We start from the raw sequence: 5,203 nt of genomic DNA on the forward strand, positions 1-5,203 counted from the left end.
AAATATATAAACTTGCTATGGAGTGCTATGTAGTAAGAGTTTCATTACCTTTGCCTCTTGCCAAACCTTGGGTATTTATAGGTGGAATAAACCGTTGGATGTGGGACACGTGTATACATCTAACGGTATGAGGCGTCCACTCATATGCGTTAATCAACCGCGTCTGTAGAACGGGTGGACAGTTTGTTTCTCCCGAGTTAAGTTAACATAAAGTTGATAAGTAACATCAACTAGCCTCATGGAGACGTCAAATCAATTTAAACCTTAGGTGCAGAGAGGATCTTGGCAAAAATCTCTTTCTGAAATTGGCGGCGGATCTTGTGACAGAGGTCCACTTCGCCTCTGTCTCAGGGTCGAGAGCGCTTCGGTCAATTCAGCAGAATCGCCTATGTCTCGCAGCATTGGTGAGATCACTTCGGAAACACTTTGGATGAGTGTCTATCAGGTCGGAATGTGTGGTGGTAGGCATTCCGAGACGATTCAGATAGGGGTGTAACAATATCTATGCTACCTAGTCATTTTGCATTACTGAAGTTTTCATGGGCTCTTCATCTACAGTAGTTATTATGAAGTTTCTCTCTCTAATTTTCATGTTTTCCATCTGTACTCATGTCTTTAACCATGTCAACTCACACATTCCTTGCACCATTGCTCTAAACTGGGCTTCAGCAATAGATATTGTTACCACGGATTGTTTCTTACTCCTCCAAGTAATTTGATTTCCTCCAATAAATTCCAGATATTATCTGTTTTCTATAGAGTCTGCCCAGTCAGCATCCGTATAAGCTTATACTTGAAGAAGATAGTTCTTCATGAGAAGTCATTCATTTCTAGGTGTTCCTTTTAATACCGTGCATATATTGTTTAACTACGTTTACAGCAAATCCAATATCAAGCCCAGGGTCTACTGTGAGACAAATATGAACTTACCAACCAATTTTCAGTATCGACCCTTGTCAATTATAGCACTCTCAACAATAGTTCCCCAAGTTATGTTTCTGGTCAATTGGACCATCTCCTGGTTTGCAACCTAGCACACCTGTTTTGAAGAGATCTGAGGTTTACTTTCTCTATGACAAAAAACATACCCCTTTTAGATCTTGCAATCTCAGTGCTATAAGTTACCTTAATGTTATATTTTAAAGCAAGCGTTCTTTTAAGGTTCCAATTTCATTAGATAACTCACACACTTCATTAAATTTGCTGCTTCAGATTTTCCTTGAGCAAGTAGACCCAACTGACACAAGTATGATCATCTAGAATGTAATAAACCATCTAGCAGCAGAAATATTGTTGATACGTTAATGCGCATATCACTATGTACCAAGGAAAAAGGCTGTGACTTCTTATATTTTTGGGAAGGAAAATGAATTCGATGATGTTTAGATAACTCACACGCTTCACATTGAAAATCCTGGGTATCCTTATTTTGAAGCAAAGTAGGAAACAACCTTTTCAAACAAGGAAAGTTTGGGTGACCCATTGTTTTATGCCGGAGATAAAATTCTTGATTTAATACAGAGAAGAACTTGAGTGTGCAAGAGATGGCTTACCTGAACCAATAGATTTACCCTTGAAGTAATAAAGTCTATTGATCTCCTTTCCTGTATTAATCAACTCAGGGAAAAACTTAAAGTGATTTGCTAATTGAAAGAAGATTGCAAGACAATTTTAGAACTTGTAGAGTGAAGTCCTACGTAGCACGGACACTCTAACTAGGGTAGCTTCTCCGACACGTGTGGATACCGACATTTTTCGGACACTCTACAATAATTATTTTCCTTTGTTACTATAACTATTATATATTTTTAACTCAAAGTTATTAGTAAATAATAAATAAGTACTCATATTTAAAAGATTTCAACAAAAAAAATTAATAATAAATATAAAACTAAATTTGAACTATATAAATGAAGAATTTTAAAGAATTTAACGAACGTGTCGACGACGTATCGTGTCGGTACTTTTTTGAAAAATCACGAGTCCACGTATCCAACACGTATCGTGTCGGTGAATCATTGAAGTCCAGTGAAAGAGATTTTGAAATAGGAATTCATTGTATTTCAGCAATAGATGATAGTAAAGGATCTGCAACATCAACATTTTTGTCTACCTGAACAAGAGGTATAGGAAACAAAACAAGTTTGAATGTGGCTTAGGATCAATGACCCATTTAAGCAAGTCAAGTGAGCAAATGCACGAAAGGATAAGATATTGACATGTCGAAACTGACAGAAAAGAAAGCACAATTGGATTAGAAAGTGATTGATAAATAAGATGACAAACAAGAGTCCAACAACATTAAAACTATCCAGGATAAGCTTGAAAGAGTCTAGAAATAGTCTAAACCGGTTTACAATGTCTAAGAGAAGAATGAACCGTCATTGAACTGGTAAAAACTGCCATAAAACAATTTGACCAGCCTTCTAAACATCTGAACTGGACTGTGGACTGAACTCGCCTGAAATGTGCTGGACTTGCTTGGAAAAAGGCTGAAACAGACTGGAGCAAAGGCTGAATTGGCCGGAAATGTGCTGAACCGGTCTAAAATAGAGAAAAACAACTGTTTGCTAAAGGAAGACTTCCGGCATAAAATGGTCTGTAAGAAGACTAAAAATTTCAGAAATTTAGGCTGGAAAACAAATTAGCACCATGTGGAAAGTCTGAATTTCATTTCGACGCCTCGATCATTATTAAGGGACAGGTATATATACACATTTCTCTCCTACATCTAAACATACTGACACATGATTAAGCCTACAATTAAGCCTAGTCCATTACATCTGTGATAGCCATAATTATAGCAATTGACAACCATAATTACAGCAATAAAATATATGTTTTCCACAACATGGATGAACAGATTTCATCATCTATTCGTTTTGCATAACGTACATAAGCAACCTTTTTTTTTGTCCCCCTATTTGGACATCCCCATCTAAAAACTGGCATCTATTTCAATTTATCTCTTTCTTTTCAATTCATATCTGGCTTTGTCTGTAATTTCCAAACTTTGGCCTATCTGAGTTTGATTGAGTTGATTGAGTTGCTTAACGTCTTTTTGTTGCCATAAGTTGTGATGCAGGAGTATAGCTGGGTATGGGAAGATGGTGATGACAGGTAAATTTCACTTCTATGTTGCTGTTACGAAGGGAGAAAATGAGCTGGACATTTTAGCTCAAGCCATGTCTATGCTTATGATAGAAAGTTCCTACTAAAATTATCCATTTTTGTATATTGAAAGTCTTTCCAATCTGTTAAAAATTTGATACATCAACATCCTGTTGTTGTGGTACCGATTGAGGTTCCAATAGAATAATATGCTCGATTTCCGTATAGAGAGGGTTAGAAGGAATTGCATAAGTAAAAGATTTCTTTTTGTTTATTGTTGGGGGTACTGTTCACAGCTGTGAAAGTGTTGTGCGAATCAGAATGCAAGGGGTTTAAGAATTCAGTGTGTTGTGGATTAATTAATTATTGGGTCGGACCGGGCCGAGCCTATTTGGGTTTATATAAATACATAACTAGGGTTTGAGGTCCATTAAGATTTTCATTATTCCTGCTAGCACAAGAGAAAACCCTAGAGGCTGCAATCATTTTCTCTGTGTGGATCACCGTTGGAGGCTGGACAATTGGACAGCTGTGGTGACGAATCAAAGTTGTGGAACAAAAAGAAAAGCAAAAAGATTGCAGATCTGGAAAAGGTACAATCTTATCACAATTACTAACCAAACACAATGAGATCTATTGGGTGGGAATCGAAAAAAATTTAATTTTCCGCTGTGCATGTATAAGTAGATTCCCAACAGTGGCATCTTTGAATAGTATTCACAAAGAGAGTTGGGGCTCCTAATGGATCACTAAAAATTAGAATTTAGAGTTGTAGGGAAAGAGAGTGGTAAATTGGAAGGTGTGATTGTTATTGGTGCAGAGAGCTATTCTTTGTTTCCTGAAGATTTTTTGTGATTTCTTTATTTTCTTCATACTCCCAGATATACGTTTCAGTTATAGTTTATAGATTGTCCATGTTTCTTTAGTTATACATTCTCCTTAACATTTTTTTACCCTTACAAGCCCTTGTGAACATGAACGGGTAACTGATGAAGAAGATGAGTGCTCAATGATGATGGGTGGTACTGGGGGATCTGAAAACAAATTGGAGATTGATAGTGGTAAGAGATCTAGTTCTGTACTTCTTGTGGCAGCAAATTCAGTGGAAGCTAAAAGCTGCGAGGCAGCGAAACAAGGTTAGAAGACACGGCAAAAGCCTTTTCACTGAATTTTAACACTGGCACAGGTTCGACTTCAACGAAAAAAACACAGCATAGGGAAAGGCAAAAGTTTCTGGTAGAAAGCAAGTCACACACAAATCTGTTACTAAACTATTTGCATCAAAGGAAGCACAGGCCGAAGTAGCCAAATATGAGGTACGAACGGTTTTCTCTACGTATTCTCTCTGGTGAAAAACCGCTTGCATAATTGTCTCTTTATCTTCTCCTTAGTTTGTGTTTCCGTGCATCCAATTTTCCACGGGAGTAATGAGTATCTTGTTTGGGAGTGTTTGTAAGTGATTATAAATTATGGATCCTAACAAATGTGTGGATAAAAAATCTGTTTGATCAAACATGCACTTGCCTTCTGATGTAGAATTATATTTTCCTTCATTTCCAATGCTTATTGCGCGTATAATTGTGCAGGAAATAAAAAATTAAGCCACAGCCGATCTAAATTCCTTGTACGATGAAATACGTCCTGCCATTGAAGAAGGCAAGTGGGACAGTCAGGAAGGTGTAGCTACCAGCATATCAGAAAAATGGATAGATGCAACCTGCGCTAAGTATGAAGCAGATTTCGACTTCCATTTCTCCATTATCAAGAATTTCATGTGCCCAAAAAATCTGGCTGGAGGCGAAGCCAGGTCTACAGCAGGGGGAGATTGCCTGAAGAAATCGAATTGATTCACATATTACGATTTTCATTTGTGCCCTCCAAGACTAGCTCGGATTTTAATTTCCTAATAAGGACGTAGAAAATTCCATCGTTGAGACTTAAGATGGTTAAACGCAGTTGTTGAACTCATCGTTGAACGCATTTTGTACGTATTGAATTGATCAAGCACTCTGCTAACTTATCCTGTGTTTGAATTACTGTTGTTTATTTCCTGTTTAATGGTGGTGGTTTTTTTTTTTTTTTTTTTTTTAAC

General features: G+C 37.2%; 1 long non-coding RNA gene across 2 annotated transcripts; it reads left to right on the forward strand.

Moving 5' to 3' along the window:
- The first annotated feature begins 2,322 nt into the window (after positions 1-2,322).
- Positions 2,323-5,147, forward strand: LOC111379934. Of its 2 annotated transcripts, XR_002700104.1 has the most exons (4): positions 2,323-2,704; positions 3,075-3,120; positions 4,075-4,427; positions 4,698-5,147. It is a non-coding gene; the product is annotated as an uncharacterized LOC111379934 (long non-coding RNA). The 2 variants fall into 2 exon arrangements; XR_002700103.1 differs by having other exon boundaries at positions 2,324-3,120.
- The last annotated feature ends 56 nt before the right edge of the window (positions 5,148-5,203 follow it).

Source organism: Olea europaea, unplaced genomic scaffold, assembly GCF_002742605.1.
Source record: "Olea europaea var. sylvestris unplaced genomic scaffold, O_europaea_v1 scaffold2066, whole genome shotgun sequence".
In the NCBI taxonomy this organism is placed as follows: Eukaryota; Viridiplantae; Streptophyta; class Magnoliopsida; order Lamiales; family Oleaceae; genus Olea; species Olea europaea.